This window comes from Hylobates moloch, unplaced genomic scaffold (assembly GCF_009828535.3).
Source record: "Hylobates moloch isolate HMO894 unplaced genomic scaffold, HMol_V3 SCAFFOLD_6, whole genome shotgun sequence".
NCBI lineage: Eukaryota > Metazoa > Chordata > Mammalia > Primates > Hylobatidae > Hylobates > Hylobates moloch.
Window position 1 is genome coordinate 95383933 of NW_026652281.1, and position 20308 is coordinate 95404240.

At 38.8% G+C, this 20308-nt stretch overlaps 1 long non-coding RNA gene across 3 annotated transcripts in view; it reads right to left on the minus strand.

The window, feature by feature from the left end:
• The window catches only part of LOC131383790 (uncharacterized), a 44294-nt gene extending 25246 nt beyond the window's left edge, over positions 1 to 19048 (minus strand). For all 3 annotated transcript variants that reach the window (XR_009214071.1, XR_009214072.1, XR_009214073.1), the window contains exons 1-5: positions 18883 to 19048; positions 14924 to 15109; positions 14409 to 14512; positions 2567 to 2642; positions 1665 to 1812 (exon numbers count right to left, since the gene is read on the minus strand). This is a non-coding gene — a long non-coding RNA (uncharacterized LOC131383790). The remainder of the gene's footprint in view (positions 1 to 1664; positions 1813 to 2566; positions 2643 to 14408; positions 14513 to 14923; positions 15110 to 18882) is intronic.
• Between the last annotated feature and the right edge of the window lie 1260 nt (positions 19049 to 20308).

The following is a 20308-nucleotide window of genomic DNA, read 5'->3' on the forward strand; positions in this document are numbered from 1 at the left end:
TACTCAAAACATTTCAGCAGTCACAAGATTTGATTTATAATCACCAATAAACCATATATAATTAATATTGATGACATATGAAATGTAGCTTCTATTGTGCACATTTATCCAATAATGGCATGAGATGGTCACCATCCTGATTGTAAGTTTTACTAAAGGTCATGTGGTAAGTCAGGAGTGTTCTTCACAAACAGAAATATCTCAGGTAATGAATTGAATTTTAAGCCTTTGAATGATGACACATACATACACAACCTGAATTTCTTAAGCCTTTCAGCAAGTATAAATCAAAGCACATTAAATGTTTAGGCTTGGAAATTCAGCTCAGCTTCAAGTTGGGCTTTGTGGTTGATTATCCTTTTCCAAACTGTTCAAAGACATCATCAATCAGATTTGAGAATCCTGGAATGAGTATTAAACTCAGCACATGAGTAGATTAGAGTCCAGCAATAAGAAGAAATGTATATTTTGATTTATTTCATTAGGGTTGCTTTCTGAAGACATTACAGATTGCAAAACTGTTCTCCCGCATTACCATGATGAGATCATTCTGCAGAAGTGGTGCTAATGTCTGTATTTAACAGAGAACGTTTGCAATGATAGATAGAAACCAAAACATAAAATCTGCAAATCAATATGTTTCTGGTTATTTCTAAGTGTTGCCCACATTTGCTGGAGACTGAATCTACTTTCAACCAAGGAAAATATATTAGCAAGAACATCCTGAGAATTAAATTATAAATGTCTGTTATAGATTTTCAATGTTTCACAATCATGATCTTGTGAATAGTTATTTCCTGTGGCTTTGGCCCATTGCAGTGTACATTTTTTTCTTTCCCAATAGCTAACTCTGAAATGGATGGTATTAACTATGATCATTTTTTTTCTTTTTTATCCTTTGCTTTCTACATTGCTCTTGATGTCTTAATAGAAACATATCTTATTACGGTAACATCACTGTCAGTCATTTTATAAACTGCTGATACTAGAATCAGGTCTAAAAGGTAGCTCACACCTGTAATCCCAGCACTTTGGGAGGCTGAGGCAGGCGGATCACGAGGTCAGGAGTTCGAGACCAACCTGGCCAACATGGTGAAACCCCATCTCTACTAAAAATACAAAAATTAGCCGGGTGCGGTGGTCATGCACCTTTAATCCCAGCTACTCAGGAGGCTGAGGCAGGAGAATCGCTTGAACCCGGGAGGTGGAGGTTGCAGTGAGCTGAGATCACGTTGTTTAATCTTACGAAGTTTATCAGCCTTTTGGAAGGTCTTGGTCTGGTCCCTAAGGTTATGATAGATCCTTGACATCTACTAAATTCTATCAAATGATGCACCCTGAAGGATGCAGGAAGCATTGACATTAGAGTAAAGGAATAACTGACATTAGAGTAAACAAATAATTGTCTAAAATTTAGGCCAATGCTAGTAATTATAATAATAAACAACTGATGGTATTTGAACTTTTACTATATTATATGCCAGACTGAAATACTTATTTAACATGGATGATCTTAATTCTCATGATTTGCTCAACCCTATGAGGTAGGTACTGTTATTAACCTGATTTAGAAGTTGGAAAACTGAGGCTAAGGGAAGCCACATCTCCCCCAAAGTAGTATGACTGCTAAGAGTCAATATTAGGATTTGGTTGTAAGCATCTACCTTCAGGAATTGCACTTGTAACGCCGCTGTGCGAAGACCAGCTGTCTGAGTGTCTGTGTAGAGGCATGTGAAAATGCCACGTGATGTTTTACCAAACATGTTCTGGTCTCACCCAAAGCACCTGGGACCAGTCTGGCAGCATGGTGCCCTGGTTGGATGGGTAAGGATGCAATAGAAGAAAAGAAAGAGATAAAATTATTTTTTCTTATCCATATTAATTAGACTACTAAGGACCCTGACTTGTAGTACAGTTAAATGGTATTCAAACTAGAAATGCTTAAAATTTTTTGGCAATCATTTAAAAATTGTGAAGAATATTTTTTCACTTCCCTCTAAGGGCCATTTGTTCTCACATTCTAGTATGTTAATTCAATAGAGTTGTTGGCATAAACAAAGGCGATTTATGTTATAGGCTAGTTTTAACATGATCTCATTCATAAGAATATTAAATTATTTTAGGCAAAGTGGCTGTGTCAAACTGAATAGAAATAAAAGGAAGGTGGTAATTAGACTATGTTAAAATATAACCTCCGAGGATATTAAGTATGCAAGAGCTCATCCATGAAAAATTAGACTGCAAGAGGTTATACCACGTATTAGGTTATTTTGTAAGATATCAAATTACTTCTCATGAATAAATATGGCTAATAATGGTAACTCTATAATTTACTGCTATAATATTAAAAATACTTTTTGACTAAAAATCCAAACTAATTATATATTGATCCTTTTTATTATCAAATACTAAGTTAATATGAGTTAAATGAATAATTTCTGCTAACTTTACCAAACTTTGAGAGATTCTACATTTTAAACCCTATTTACAACATATTTTAATAAATACTACTTAATGAATACTGAGATTTAAATTTCAAATGGAAATAATACACAAATTATTTTACCTTGTGGTAAGTATGTCAAGTAGCCTGACAGAGTAAAATGAGGGTCTTTCTTACATGTCCGGTATTTTGCTAAGTCCTGAGGTTATATGACAAAATAAGAAAAAATAAAACAATTACAAAGAGTTAGTCATATTTTAAAAACTTACCATTATATATATATATACACACACACACATATATATATATACACACACACATATGTATGGCTGCACTCCAGCCCAGGTGACAGTGCGAGACTCCGTTGCAAAAAAACACACACACACACACACATATGTATATATATGTGTATATATGTGTATATTTATACTTATGTGTATGTATATGTGTGTGTATATTTTTAATATACACACACATATGTATCTACATGTATATATATACATATGTGTGTGTATGTGTGTATATGTGTGTGTGTGTATATATATATATTTTTTTTTGCAACGGAGTCTCGCACTGTCACCTGGGCTGGAGTGCAGTGGTGTGATCTTGGTTCACTACCTCTGCCTCCCGGGTTCAAGAGATTCTCCTACCTCAGCCTTCCGAATAGCTGAGATTACAGGTGCCCGCCACCAAGCCCAGCTAACTTTCTGTATTTTTAGTAGAGACGGGGTTTCACCATGTTGGCCAGGCTGGTCTCTAACTACTGATCTCGTGATTTGCCTGCCTCAGCCTCCCCAACTGCTGGGATTACAGGTGTAAGCCACCATGCCCGGCCCCTTTTAATATTTTTAGCTGTGAAAAGAATGCATCAAATATAATGACATCCCTGTCTCATTGATGTGAAGAACCCCCACGGGGAAATAGGCTAAGGAAAAGGAAAAATCTATGAGGGGGCGGAAGTGTACATAAGAGAAGGTGCTGTCCATTAGATTCTGGGTATCTGATAGCCTGGGTGCTGGTTTGCTTTGAATTTCTCTCTTTCCAGGTCTTACTCAACCTCTTCCCCATCTTGCTTTTGTCTCATGCTCATCTGCTTTGTCATTTCACTTGCTTACAATACTGTCAGAGGCGTTTGAACCAGAGCGACTCCATCTTGAATAGGGGCTGGATAAAATAAGGCTGAGACCTACTGGGCTGCATTCCCAGGCTGTTAGGCATTCTAAGTCACAGGATGAGACAGGAGGTTGGCACAAGGTAGATACAGGTCATAAAGACCTTGCTGACAAAGCAGGTCTCAGTAAAGAAGCCATCCAAAACACACCATAACCAAGATGGTGACCAGAGTGACCTCTGGTCGTCCTCAATGCTACACACCCACTAGTGCCATGGCAATTTATAAATGCCATGGTAATGTCTGGAAGTTACCCTATATGGTCTACAAAGGGGAGGCATGAATAATCCACCCCTTGTTTAGCATATCATCAAGAAATAACCATAAAAATAACCCTCGGGGCTGTTCTGTCTATGGAATAGCCATTCTTTTATTCCTTTATTTTCATGATAAACTTGCTGTCACTTTGCGAATTCACCCTTAATTCTTTCTTGCATGAGATCCAAGAACGCTTTCTTGGGATCTGGATCAGAACCCCTTTCCAGTAACAATACCGTTTGCAGAAAATTCTTAGTAGTGAGGGCACTAAGAGAATACTTCCCCCTTTGCTGTCTGTTGACTGAAAATCATTGACAAGAGGCAGATCCATAGAAGAAAAGGCATACAAATTTACCTGGTCATGGTTTTATGTGACATGGGAGTCTTTAGAATGAAGACCCAAAGATACAGGGGAAACTGTTCATTTTTATGCATGGGTTCAACAACATATGGACAGCCATGTAGAAATATTTTGGTACAAAAATGAAACTACCCTGACAGAGTTGACAAGAATTGCATGTCAGTTTCTTGACAGAAATATAGTTATAATTAAGCCTGAATCAGGCTGCATTTTGGCCTGTTTCCTTGTTGCTGAAAGTCAGGTAGCACCAGATACCGACCCTTTCCATCCCCATTGTTCCTATAGATAAGAGTTCTGACATTAGAGTCACAAGAATGATTAAGAATTGATTTGCATCCCCATTGTTCCTACAGACAGGATTCTGACATTAGAATCATAAGGCTCCTCTTTAAGGATTCTTGGAGACGTTTTTTAGACACCGAATTCCCAAACCCAGTTCGAGGACTCCCACAGAGGAACAGGATCAGCATGTGGATACAGCTTCTTCCTCTCCCTGTTCCATGGCTTCACCCTGCACTCTTCAACAGTCAGTGATCTCTGATCACCACACTTCAGCCCACTTCAAAATCCTTAAAAACTTAACCCCAAGTTCCTCAGGGAGATGGATTTGAGGTTTCCTCCTGTCTCCTCATTTGATGGCCCTACTATTAAACCTCTTTCTCTGCTGCGGGCTGGTGTCTTGGTGTATTGACTTGCCATGGGTATCAGGCAACGAACCTATTAAGGTCAAAAAAAGGTTGTAACCTAATGCTAACAGACTTAGTGGCGATATCTAGCAAGACCTGTCTATCTATATTCATCTTGGCCTCTCTGCACATTCATTCCTCTTCTCTGAGCATGGAACATGACCCTCTCTAGAATAGGGGTCTTATGACTATAATGAAACAAGGTAGGTCAGATAATTTCTTTAAGGCCAGGTTTTACACAGGAAGGTAGGGAGGGAAATTGGAGAAATATTTTTAGGGTTTGTGGCTGGCTTGGGAGAAAAGGGGTTCTAGTTTTTATGACTAGCCTCAGGGGAGAATGAGGGGCCAGAGACAGGAGGTCAGGGGAAGGTCAGAGAGAGTTGCTTCTGAGGACGTCATTATGTGGTATCATTTTCTCAGACCCTACATTAGCTAAATAGAAACCTTTGAATAAGTTTCCTAGTAAAAATCTCCATCCCATGCACTTCTCGGGCCCCAGAATGAACAGATAAAACTACTGGCACTCTGCCTTTCCTTAACTATGTTTAAGCCTATTGGGAAAATACACATAACAGCAAATAATCCAAATGCAGCAAGGCATCTGTCCCACTGTTTATAGAGTGAAGTAAGAACTGAGAAGGAAAATAAACTCAAATCAGTCCGGGGAAGCTCAGAAATTTTTCACAGAAAGCCAAGCATTTAAACTGATGATTAAAAGTTTCATAGGTACTTACTAGAAAGTCTAGCATAAATCAGGCAGCCTAAGTGAAGAGAAACAGTGGGAAAAGTGAATGGGGGTAGTGGACAGCATAAAATATTTGGGAAATTCAAAGTTTAGCATTCCTGGAGTATGAAGCTGCATGGGTATTGGATTTAGCAGAGGAAGGAGTTTAGTCTATGGGGATACACAGAATTATTCCTATGGAGAGTGCTGTAAAAATCCAGCTGCAGGCTTCTTACCGTTGTTCAAACTTCAGTGCTGTGTTTATAATTTGCCAAAGGGCACATTTGCCTGGAATTTCAAATATCACACATCTACAGAATGATGTCATAATTTCTCCTAAATCTACTTCTCTTGTGCTAGGAGCATTTCTTTAAAACCACACTACAGGCCTGGGCCCGGTGGCTCACGCCTGTAACCCCAGCACTTTGGGAGGCCGAGGGGGTGGATCACTTGAGATCAAGAGTTTGAGACCAGCCTGGCCAACATAGTGAAACCCTGTCTCTACTAAAAATACAAAAATTAGCTGGGTGTGGTGGTGGGCACCTGTAATCCCAGCTACTTGGGAGACTGAGACATGAGAATCATTTGAACTCGGGAGACGGAGGTTGCAGTGAGCTGAGTTCACACCACGGCACTCCAGCCTGAGTGGCAGAGCAAGACTCTGTCTCAAAAAACAAAAAAATCTCCTCACTACACACAACTTTGAGTCACTCATGTTTGAAGTGTGTTGTCCAATATACCACCAGGAAGGATAAATTATAGAAAGAAGAGTTTTATTGGCAATATTAGTTTGCAAGCCAGAAAGAGACAGTCTCCAGCATGGCCCAAGGAACTCTCTTTGAAGAGGGAAAGGGCAGTTTGGGTTTTATGGCATTATAGCACCTGTGTCACAGAATAGATTCATACATATTCAGCACTTTTGGGGAAAAGATACACACATTTATGAGAGGAGTCAAGAACATGTGCAATGGGTAAACATATATGTAACAAACATCCCATATTCACTGCGTGGCAGGGTTTTAACATTAAAATGAGGTAGAATTTGGTTCTTCACATCAAAAGGTGACCTGTAGGACACAAAGTTTGTGTGCCGGCTCTTTAAGCTGGCTGAAACTGGCTCAAGATCTGTAGTTGCTTTTCAGAAAAAGAAAAAAAAGAGTTTGTAAGGCTGGTCCTTTGTCCAGTCAGAGTTGTAATGGTTTAGGTTGTAAATCTGAGTTAGGATGGGCCTGATAATTTGCCTGATAGGTCCTATTAGGGAGTTTAGCAATAGTGTGGTTTTTCTTATAGCCATAGGAATTTAGGAAGGTGCCATGCCAGCTGAGTCCTGAACACAAGTAGGTAACTTTTGTTTTCTTAGCCTTAGGGTCCATCTTAGTCCATATAGGGGTATCTACTTTGGTCTCTCAGATCACAAGTCTCAGAGTCATATTGATAGGCTTTACCTCCCCAAGCCTGCCTATATCACTAGTAGCCTGTGATATTGTGAAATACAGCCATCCCTTGGTGTCCCGGGAGGCTTAGTTCCAGGACCTCCTGCAGATACCAGAATCCATGAATGCTCAAATCTCATATACAGTGCTATAGTATTTGCACAGAAGCTATGCACATCCTCCTGTATATTTTAAATCATCTCTAGATCACTTACAATAACTAACATGATGTAAATACTATGTAAATATTTGTTATACTGTATTGTTTAGGAATTAATGACCAAAAAAAGTCCATACATGTAGTACATGTTCAGTACAGATGCAACCATCCTTTTTTTTTCCTCAAATACTTTCGTTCCAAAATCGGTTGAATCCACAGATATGGAACCCATAGGTACTGAGGGCTGACTGCAAATATTTTGGATTTGATTCGCAGTTCCTGACTCAGAGGTCCTAAAACCTCTGTAACTCTTAAGTGACTAGACCAGTAGGAGTATCCTTTGTTAGAATATTTGGCCTTTTGTCCTGGATTGTAGAACAGCTCTGGAGTGATAAAGGAAAGAGGAGTGTCTTTTGTTATCCCTGACAAAACCAGTGATGTGGTTGAAAGACTGGAACTTTCAACCCTACCTCCACCTCCAGGGAGAAAAGAAGGACTGACAGGTGAGTTGATCACCAGTAGCCAATGATTTAATCAATCATGCCTGTGAAATGAAGCCTCCAAAAACCCAGAGGACTGTGTGTAGTGAGCTTCCAGGCCAGTGAATAAGGTCGTATCCACTATGGGACAGAAGTTCTCGTACTCATGATTCATCCAGACCTCACCCTATGTATGTACTGATCTCACTGTTCATTTGTAGCCTTTAAAATAGCCTTCTGGACCAATTAGTAATTGGTGAATAAATTATCTATTTTACCCTTGAAAATCAAGCTGCGTCATGACTTCAGATATTTGGTCATATATGGGTAGACATAAGTAAAGTATTTCCCTGAACTCTAGTAAACATAGTTAGGGAAGCCTTCTTACTAGAGTTTACCAAATTTAAATACATAGACAATTGGAGATTTTATTACGTATTACACATAGACGTAATTTTTTTCTTTTCATTTAAAATTATGCAACCTAATTTCAGACCAAGAATTAGAAGATCTGGAAATCATAATATAATAAATAAATCTTAAGAATTAATTTAGCTGTCCATTTCTGGTAGCATTAAAAGAGTTTGAGAAATTTAGAAGCAATATCATCTGGATATTGAGAAATAGAGCGATATCAGATGTGATATCTAATAAAGTGTTTACTAAAGTTTTTTGAGCCACTCTAGTAAATCAATTGAATTCCAGGAGGGGTGGTGGGATCTCTGATTTATAGCCAGTTGGTCAGAAGCACAGGTCGTAATCTGAGGGTAGTGATTGGCATCTGGAGTGGGGAGAAGTCTTGTGAAATCTGATGCTATCTTCAGGTAGATACTGTCAGAATTGAATTAAATTATAGGACACCCCACTGGTGTATGCTGCCAGAGAATTGCTTGGTGTGCTGGAAACACACACGCACACGCACACACACACACACACACACGGTCACAGAAGCATTCTGTGCTGTGTGGTATGTGTGAGTAGAGAGAGAACAATTTGCTTTTTCCTGTATTTGAATGGGCCGTACACAAAGACCTACATTGATTTATATTCTAGGACTTTCTGACCAAAACTACTGCAAAGATAAATAGGATTGGACCAAGTCAAGGATTCCTCCATCATGCTCTTTGTAGTTCTTCTGCAGTTCTTTATGTCTGGAACATTCTCATTGCCCATCACATTCCCTAATCTAATGCTGAATTCACAGATCTCATGAAACTTTTTTACAGGTTTTTAAAATGTGATATTCTTCTCTGAACACCCATAGTACTTTAATATCTTCATTTTTTTTTTAGGAGAGCGGAATTTATATTTATTTTATTTTATTAATATTTTAAAAAATTATTATTATTATTATTTTGGAGACGGAGTTTCGCTCTTGCTGCCCAGGCCGGAGTGCAATGGTGCAATCTTGGCTCACTGCAACCTCCACCTCCCGGGCTCAAGCGATTCTCCTGCCTCTGCCTCCCGAGTAGCTGGGATTACATGCCCACCATGCCCAGCTAATATTTTTGTATTTTTTAGTAAAGACAGGGTTTCACCATATTGGCCAGGCTGGTCTCGAACCCCTGACCTGAGGTGATCCGCCGGCCTTGGCCTCCCAAAGTGCTGGGATTACAGGCGTGAGCCACTGCACCCGGCAGAGAGTGGAATTTATTTTTAAAAATCTCCCAGTTAAAAAAGAAGGGGTCCTGCCAACAGGCTCCCACCTCACAGATTAAATACCAGGCCACCACACACAGGAGCTGAAAAGGCCAGGCTCCTCCCTCCTGCATAAGGCGCAAATCCCCAGTGGCTCCACCCCATTCTCCTAGTGTGCAGGCGGGCCCCCAGTCCATGGTGAGCATGTCCACAGAAAGCCCTGAGCAAGTTCCGTCATTCACAAAAGCATCTGATGTAAACACTTGTAGGGTGGGTCAGAAATTCTCCCGGGGCCCTCCCTTACCTGCCTCCTGCATCTATCAATATCATTTGCAGTAACATGGATGCTCCTGGAAGCCACTCTGCTAAGTGAATTCATGCAGGAATAGAAAACAAAATACTGCATGTTCTCATGTATAAGTGGAAGCTAAACATTGGGTACACATGGACATAAAGATGGGAGTGACACACACTGGGGACTAATAGAGGGAGGAAGGGTGGAGGGGGCAAGGGTTGAAAAACTACCTATTGGGTACGATGCTCACTAGCTGAGTGAAAAGATCATTTATAGCCCAATCCTCAGCATCACACAATATCCCAACAAAGCTGCACACATAACCTGAGTCTAAAAAAACAGTTGAAATTAAAAAAAAAAAAAGTATGCACCTCTGAAATTAAAAAAAAAAAAAAAAAAGAGTATGCACCTCTAATCCTAGCTTTATGAGAGGCTGAGGGGGGAGGATCACTTGAGGCCAGGGGTTTGAGACCAGCCTGGGCGACGTAGTGAGACTCTATCTCTACAAAATATTTAAAAATTAGGTGGCTGTGGTGGTGCATACCTGTGGTCTCAGGAACTCGGGAGGCTGAGGTGGGAGTGAGCCAGGAGTTCAAGGCTGAAGTGAGCCATAATTGCACCACTGCACTCCAGCCTGGGTGACAGGGCAAGACCCTGTCTCAAAAATATATATGTAAATAAGATAAATAAATAAAATTTAATATTTTTTTGAGACAGAGTCTCACTCTTTTGCCAGGCTGGAGTGCAGTGGCACAATCTGAGCTCACTGCAGCCTCCACCTCCCTGTTCAAGCGATTATCCCGCCTCAGCCTCCTGACTAGCAGGGACAACAGGTGCGCACCACCATGCCCAGCTAATAATTTATATATATAAAATACTTTAAGTTCTAGGGTACATGTGCACAACATGCAGTTTTGCTACATATGTATACATGTGCCATGTTGGCGTGCTGCACTCATTAACTCGTCATTTACATTAGGTATATCTCCTAATGCTATCCCTGCCACCTCCCCCCACCCCACAACAGGCCCTGGTGTGTGATGTTCCCCTTCCTGTGTCCATGTGTTCTCATTGTTCAATTCCCACCTATGAGTGAGAACATGCGGTGTTTGGTTTTTTGTCCTTGCGATAGTTTGCTGAGAATGATGGTTTCCAGTGTCACCCATGTCCCTACAAAGGACATGAACTCATCATTTTTTATGGCTGCATAGTATTCCATGGTGTATATATGCCACATTTTCTTAATCCAGTCTATCATTGATGGACATTTGGGTTGGTTCCAAGTCTTTGCTATTGTGAATAGTGCCGCTATAAACATACATGTGCATGTGTCTTTATAGTAGCATGATTTATAAACCTTTGGGTATATACCCAGTAATGGGATGGCTGGGTCAAATGCTATTTCTAGTTCTAGATCCCTGAGGAATTGCCACACTGACTTCCACAATGGTTGAACTAGTTTACAGTCCCACCAACAGTGTAAAAGTGTTCCTATTTCTCCACATCCTCTCCAGCACCTGTTGTTCCCTGACTTTTGAATGATCACCATTCTAACTGGTGTGAGATGGTATCTCATTGTGCTTTTGATTTGCATTTCTCTGATGGCCCTTGATGATGAGCATTTTTTCATGTGTCTGTTGGCTGCATAAATGTCTTCTTTTGAGAAGTGTCTGTTCATATCTTTTGCCCACTTGTTGATGGGGTTGTTTTTTTCTTGTAAATTTGTTTGAGTTCTTTGTAGATTCTGGATATTAGTCCTTTGTCAGATGAGTAGATTGCAAACATTTTCTCCCATTCTGTAGGTTGCCTGTTCACTCTGATGGTAGTTTCTTTTGCTGTGCAGAAGCTCTTTAGTTTAGTTAGATCCCATTTGTCAATTTTGGCTTTTGTTGCCATTGCTTTTGGTGTTTTAGCCATGAAGTCCTTGCCCATGCCTATGTCCTGAATGGTATTGCCTAGGTTTTCTTCTAGGATTTTTATGGTTTTAGGTCTAACATTTAAGTCTTTAATCCATCTTGAGTTAATTTTTGTATAAGGTGTAAGGAAGGGATCCAGTTTCAGTTTTCTACATATGGCCAGCCAGTTTTTTAGGGGCTTCCAGTGTTCTGCTAGTGTTATATTTCAGAAAGAGAAACCTGTACAACTATAATTATAAGGTTTTAAAGAGAGATACTGAGACTCACCCATTTATTTTGTTATTTCCAACAGTTTTTATCTTTGGTTGAATTAAAAATAAAAAGGTACATGAACACAAACTACCAAATGTTAACTTTTAAAATTCATATATTTGTTTGGAAGATCAAGGCAAGTTCTCTGCAAGGAACACTGGGATGCTGAAAAGTTACATTGATCTATTATAATGATCCTAGCTACTTGTATTGGCACGGCAGATTAAAGTTTCTTTGTAAATTGAGAGATCTGGGCTGGGCGTGGTGGCTCACGCCTGTAACCCCAGCACTTTGGGAGGCCGAGGCGGGCAGATCACTTGAGGTCAGGAGTTCAAGACCAGCCTGGCCAAAATGGTGAAACCCCATCTCTACTAAAAATACAAAACTTAGCTGGTCATGGTGGCAGGTGCCTGTAATCTCAGCTACTCAGGAGGCTAAGGCAGGAGAATCACTTGAACCCAGGAGGCAGAGGTTGCAGTGAGCTGAGATCGCACCACTACACTCCAGCCAGGGCAACAGAGCAAGACTCTGTCTCAATTAAAAAAATAAAAATAAAAATAAATAAATAAATTGAGAGATCTGGAACAATGGGAACAGTACCACATCCTATGTTACTTTCTTTTCCTCAGAAAATCTGCTACACATTGTGTATCTACTATGCATTTTCCCTTGGAAAATTGAATTTTCCTCTCTCCAATTCAACTCAATACAAATTTCCATGACTCAATCTAATTTATTACCCACCTCCTTTGGGTGAGCAAGAAAACTTTGGGAAAATTGTCTTTGCAATAAATTATGAATATTAGCAAGATACCAACCACAGAATTAGATATAACCTGAATCACATCTGATATGTATTTCTTAATATCTAGATAATATTGCTTCTAAATTTCTCAAATGTTTTAAATGCTATCATGAATGGACAGCTAAATTAATTCTTAAGATTTATTTATTATATTTGGATCTCCCGAATTTTTTTTTTTTTTAAACGGAGTCTCGCTTTTTCACCCAGGCTGGTGTGCAGTGGCACGATCTCGGATCTCAGCTCACTACAACCTCCACCTCCCGGGTTCCAGCGATTCTCTTGCCTCAGCCCCTTGAGTAATTGGGATGCTACCACGCCCATCTAATTTTTGCATTTTTAGTAGATCCTGGGTTTCACCATGTTGGCCAGGCTGGTCTCGAACTCCTGACCTCAAATGATCCATCCATCTTGGCCACCCAAAGTGCTGGGATTAGAGGCATGAGCCACTATGTCCGGCCTCCCAATTCTTGGTCTAAAATTACGTTTTATAATTTAAAATGAAAAGAAAAAATATTTTGTGTCAAAATCCCCAATTGTCTATTTAAATTTTGTAAACCCTGGTAAGAAGGCTTCCCTTACTACGTTTTCTACCTGGCTTCAGAGATCAGAATGTAGGCTCCAAGAGCATGGTCTAGCAGGGCATATACAACGAGTTCTATATATTTTTTGTGGACCAATTAGTAATTGGTGAATAAATTATTTTACCCTTAAAAATCAAGCTGCATCATGACTTCAGATATTTGGGTACTTTTGGTACTTGAGACGGATTATAGGGAAGAAGGTTCTTTACTATGCCAAATTCATAATTTCAATAGTAGCATTTCCTTCCTCCCATGAGCCAGAAACTCTGCAACTCTGTCACACACACAATGTTACTTCATTTCAAATCTTCCTGGGTTATTGATCAGTTTCTGCATGAGAAATGGAGTTCCCGTAAGTAAAAATAACTCGCCCAAAGTTACTCAGAAAGTTAACTGCAAGCATGATATTGAAACTGAAAGCTCTATCCACCTTAGCACACTACCTCCATTCCAAGCTACAACAAGCTGTGTCCTAGCCTATCTTACTCTCTAGAGTTATTCCTAATAATTCCCTTCCTCATGGCCACGTAGTGTAGTATCTCTCAGTCAATACTACTATGCTAGGGTCTCCTTATACTTTATTCCATCAATATATTTTTTATTAGACACCTTCCTAAAGAGCTCTCAAATTCATCCACTCATCTTTGCTTTAATTATAGCTGTCATCTTATTCCAAGCTACCATTAATTTTATCCAGAAGAATGCAATGACTTTTTTTTTTCCCCCGGACGGAGGAGTCTTGCTCTGCCACCTAGGCTGGAGTGCAGTGGCGCGATCTCGGCTGACTGCAACCTCTGCCTCCTGGGTTCAAGCGATTCTCCTGCCTCAGCCTTTCGAGTAGCTGTGACCTCTTTATTGGTTTTATCAAAGACCTCTGGACCATCTCCAATATTTTCACATCACCCTGCCTACCCTCTTCCTCATCAGCATTAACCTGTCAGTGGATTCCCATTGCTCTGAAAAGAAAAAATATATATATTTACGAGACCTACAAGGCCACTGCAAGCTTGGTCCTGTCTAACCCTCAAATCTAACCTCACATCAGTTTATACTTTGCTATTTGACTTAATTTTTTAAAGTATTTATTTCTTAATAATTCATATTACATAACATATTTGGGGGTATGTACCATTGACTTTATATTCAACATGACTCCAATGCTCAGGCCCTGGAATTAGTCTGAGTATAAATCCTACTTTGGCTTACCTGGTATGGGGGTTTGTCATCTTTAATTCCTTCTTTTTCTTCAATTTTATTATTATAAAGTAGGTGCTAATCATAGTAACTATCTCATAAGGTATTTGTGAGAACTAAATGAAATAATATAGAAAAAACGATTAATGCACTCAAGCACTGTGTATTTTATGTTTATTTAATTAATGTTCACCCCCTTCATGGAGTTGAGATTTTTAAGGTAAATGACAGCACATATTATGTCTGGTGTTCATTACCATGTATCACAAGTGCTTAGGATAGAGCTGACATAGTATGTTGATAAATGCTTATTAAATGAGAGAGTAAATGACTGGATTTAAGTTTTACAACAAAACTGGTAAGATTGTCTGAGCTGAGCCCCTTCATCTGCCAAGTAAATGCCTCGCATTTTTTGAAGACCCAGCATGTAGCTTATTGCCTCTTTGAAATCCTTCTGTGTTCTCTGGGGTATTGAAGAACTCCTACTGAGATAACTCCACCTACCGTATGCAAAATTCTATAATTACCTTTGTAACACTTCGTATGTTAAATATTTTTAATAGATATTTCTCTTGAGATCAGAATATTCAGGTCAAACGATGAATTAGAGAAAGTTTCTTCTCTCTAAAGATTTACAAAGTAGTCGAAGAAGACAACTGTTTATTAATTCATTCATCCAGTGAAGTAGTGGGGATACTATGGTGTTTATTGTACTGGAGGAAAAAAGAACAGAAAAATTAATAAGTAAGTGTAATGATGGAGATAAGTGAGGGATAAGTGACTTGTATAAAGAATAACAGAAAAGGATTTTCTTTAGGTTAGAATAACTTTAATGAAGCAATGATATTTAGCTGGAACTCACTGACAGGAATAAGGAGCCAGAGAGAGAAGTAAAGATATGATTGTGGTCTCAAAGCATAGCAAGAGACTGGCCCACTGAGGACACCTGATGCTTGCCGTCAGAATGAAAGAAGTTAGATATGGTGGGGACAGGGGGTAAGGGATAAAGAAAAGCAGCAAAGCATTTTTAGCATGATTTTAACTTTTCTCAATTTTTCCCAAAATCTAAAAGGTAACTGTTACTTAGTACTGAATTCAAATTTTTATCCTTCCATCTACATATTTTGAAACTCATCATTGTCTGCCTGAACATCTGCATTACTTATTGGTAACACAAGAACTTTGCAACTCTGGAACAAGAGATTCAGTGTGAATCAAAAATGTGTTTGTTGTAGTTAACCTCTTAGTTTTGTGATTTCTTGTTAAAGTATTGCAACTGGCCAGGCACGGTGGCTCATGCCACGGATTACAATCCCAGCACTTCGGGAAGCCGAGGGGGGCAGATCACTTGAGATCAGGAGTTCGAGACCAGTCTGGGCAACATGGCGAAACCCCATCTCTACTAAAAATACAAAAAATTAGCTGAGTGTGGTGGCGTGCGCCTGTAATTCCAGCTACTCAGGAGGCTGAGGCACGAGAGTCGCTTGAACCCAGGAGGCAGAGGCTGCAGTGAGCTGAGATGGCAGCACTGCGCTCCAGACTACAGCCTGGGCAACAGAGGGAGACTCCTTCTCAAAACAAACAAACAAACAAAAAACCCACCAAAAACTAAAATGTATTGAAACTGTTTAAAGAGTTGATCCCATTTAAGTATTCTCTGTTTGTAAGTTCATATTATAAAAAGAGTTAACTAGACCAAGCCCCTGTCAACTTATTACTGCATGGCTCTCAGCTGCCTTTTATCACCACGTTTTCCCTTCACCATGCTTGATCAATTTGAAGATTGACACAGAATGTGTTTCAGTGATCTGCTTTAGCATCTTTACTCTATTTTGGTGTCAATCAATCCACCAACAGTTGGATCTCAAAAATGACTGTTTAGTTTATTGAAATTATAATTTTTAATTTCTTATCCATAGTCAGAGATTCCTCAAGACTTTTGGATTTTTTTCCTCTTTTCCAAAGACTAGTGCCACTGTTTTAAATCCTGGCTTTTTCTTTTTTCTAGATAGCTAGGAATGAAACCGCAAGACGTTTTTTATTTTAATAATGAAAAGTTACATTTGGATCAGTAGTCTAAATACTACAAAGATGCCAATTCTCTGAAAATTTATCTACGGGTCCTACCAGAATTTTCTTCATAGGTATCAATAAGCTCATCATAAAATTCATACAGGAAGGCAAAGAAACTCAAAGGGCCAAAACAAACTTGAAAAGAATATTGAAGCAGGAAAGGTCAAATAACTGATTTTAAGGCTTACTATAAAGTTACAGAAATTAAGCAGTATAGGATTGGCCAAATTGTAAGTATATATAGACCCATAGAATAGAATAAAGATCTGTAGAGATTAACATGTACAAATCTCGTCAATTGAATTTTGACAATAAAGAATCACATATTGCATGTTTTTTAATATTAAGTACCAGAACAGGCAAATTTAATCTATGGAGGAAAAATCAAAATAATGGTTTCTTCTGTAGCCATGGGAGTGATGATTGACTTGGAAGGAACATGAGAAACACTCTTAGACAATGTTAAGGTTCCATTTTTTGATAAGAGGTTGGGCTACACAGGTGGATGCATGTCAAAATTCAGTAAATGTGTAATAAGAACTGTAAATTTCATTGTATTTAAATTTTACAACAAATAAAAATAACTGCAAACAAAAAGAGCAATATATTTTAAATAACTGTCAAAATTGTCTAAGATGAAAATTTGCAAGAACAAAGTATTGCTAAACACACAGGCAAAATTCACAATGATTTCTGGAAATAGAGACCTCCTTACTTAGATGTTATTGATATCTCTAATAGATTTATTTTTTTTCAGTTAGAAATTTCATATAGAGAATGGGATGTGGAGAAAATATTGAAGCAGGCCTCTAGAATATCAACAAAGAGATAAAAGGGATAGGAAATAGTCCTAGTGAAGAAAGATAAAAGGATCTTGGGTCATTTTGTGTAATTTTCAGAACAGAAGTTGAGAAATTGCTTATTGGCCATCTTCCCCATTTATAAAGGTAATGTATTGTGTTCATAGAGACCCATGGAACTACTGGGAATTTCGAGTTCATTTAATCCACCCTCCTTTATTACAAGTGACCACACTGATGTCCAGGGAGCAGATGTGACTTGCTGAAAATCTTGCAGCTCATTAATGGTTGAGCTTGGTTACAGACTTTAGCATGATTGAGATTCCAGGTATCAAACTAAAAGTGAGTACCGTGTCTGCAAATGTGAGAACTCAGGGAGGAAGTCTTAGAAAATGCTATTCTATTAATACAGACATACGCAGTCTACTGGAAGAATATTGTCCTCACAGTGCTTCATTCATATATCTGTATTTCCAAAGTCCTTAATTGCTTCCTAACTGTCCTACATAGATAATTCAAAGTTACCACAAACCCACCTCCAGTTCTAGAGACAAGGGCTCTGATTGAAATAAGTGGGTTAATCATATCTTACTTGCCACAGTTTTTAGATCAGTTAATCCAAGCCTAAGCCAACTGCTACCATGGCTTCCTCTAGATATATTAGCTGATTTGAGTTGTGGTTCAATTACAAAGTAAGTCAACATTTTGCCTTAGAATCTTAAACATATTGATCTCATTTTGGACATCATGGGACACAAACAGGAAATATAGGATTTCTACGGCCACTTTTCTTGAAGTGAAGGTTCTTTGAACACTCAGTTGAAAACACTGAAGTAAACTGAGCCAAGAAAATTACAATAAAAAAAAGTAAGGATAAATAAATCATAACCTTGACCAAATTATACCTAAACTCACTCTGCATATTTAAATTACATAATCCACTAAATTCTCTGTAATTTTTAATTGTCTTCCATGGGTTGTTTTTTTTTTCTATATTTACAACGAAGATATTCCAACTAATATCAGCCAGAAGAAATATTTCTTTTAAAGAATAGATCACTAAGAGTTATTTATTTTTAACAACTTAATTACTAAAGTAGATAAAGGAATATTTATTGTAAAATGCTAAGCACTTTGCATACATTATTGTGTTTAATTCAGACAACAGCCTCTTGAAGTAAGCAATACTGTTATCTTCATTTTACAAATAGGAGAAATGTGGCAGGTAAAAAAGAATGCTTCTTAAGGATTGTGCTTATGTTCACACAGCCAAAATGTGGCAGTGTTGGCATTTGGCCCAGATTAGTTTGATTCTAGGACCATGACTAAGCACCTCTGTGTAACACATGCATTGACTTGAGGCGTGTAGGATACAAAGCAGGTATTTATTGACTTACTGACAGGGTCAACCCTTAAAGTCCTACGGAAGTCTTGGAGTCTACAAGTTTCTGGGACACCATCATTTCACAGAAGAAGAGGAGGGGAGGAAGGAGAAAGAAGCAAAGAAAACAAAACAACACTCTGTTTTTCCTATCTCCTTTGCTGGAAAGAAAGAAAGTATTCCAGGCTTTAAAAGTACCGAGGACATGGTGGAGACATATATGTCCACTTACGCTTGTGTTGTTCCTCATGTCAGGCTGCCCCGCGTTTACTCCAACTTCATCTGTTGGCAACTGAGCACCAGGGGATGCACTCTCGCATTGAGAAGCGCAGAGAGCTTCCGCTCCAGACACAGCCGTTTGGAAAACAAAATGCCTGCTCTTCCCATAATGCCTTGCCAACAGATGGGACCTCATGAGGAATTCATGATGAAATCCAAAGATGTGACACCAAGGAAACATCTACCCATAGATGATTCACAGTAACAGAATGCCAGTAAATCAGTGCAACTTGCTTCCTGCAACTTCAACCATCTGAGACTTCTGTAGCTTCAAGGCTAAGTCTTTAATGGCTGAGTATGGTCGAGCACAGGTGTTTCAGGAGTTTAATAACCATAACAAAAAAAATAACAAAGTTAACTGTTAACCACTATTTTAATTGAAAAAATATGTAAGGTTTACTTAAAATAAGGTAGAATTAGCACTGTTTTAATATTGGATTTTAATTTCCAACATTCTTCTTTAAATGTACTTCAATAAGGATCCCATTCCTTTCTTTCATTTCTTTTTCTTCTGGCAAAGTACTGAAAGTATTTTTCTTGTAAGAGACGGAGTCTTGCTCTGTCGCCCAGGTTGGAGTGCAGTGAAGCGATCTCGGCTCACTGCAAGCTCCGCCTCCCGGGTTCACGCCATTCTCCTGCCTCAGCCTCCTGAGTAGCTGGGACTACAGGCGCCCGCCACCACACCCGGCTAATTTTTGTATTTTTAGTAGAGACGGGGTTTCACCGTGTTAGCCAGGATGGTCTCGATCTCCTGACCTCGTGATCCGCCCGCTTTGGCCTCCCAAAGTGCTGGGATTACAGGCGTGAGCCACCGCGCCTGGCCAGTCCTGAAAGTTTTTATAGACTCTATACACTTGAGTACTTGTATACTGGACACTTTTAAGAACTCACCTATTTAAATAGACTCTCAGTTGCTGCATTAAAGTTTGCCCATGCTATACATATATCTGTAAGGAATAATGGTTTTGTCTCCTCTTTTTCAAATTTTGTTCTTTTTATTTTGGTTTGCTTTTGTTTCTGCTAAGTATATTGAATGCAACCTCCAGAACAATGTTTAATAATAGTAGCATTAAATTTTAGTCATGCTTCTGATTTTAATTAGACTACCTTTACTATTGCACTATAAAGATAATATTGGTGGTTGTTTTGAAAGAGATTATTTCTTTTTTAAGAAACTATATCCCTATGATTATTTTACTAGATCATTATTATTTTAATGAAGCTACATGTTGATGTTTATACATTTTAGATATATTTTTAAAAAAATGGTAGGAAGAGAATTGTCAAGTTATCTGTTTGGTACAGGCCCAAGACTTGAGTGAGGGGATGGAGAGTTGAGATAGAAAGTCCTGTATCTTTCTACATTTTAATATCTGAGC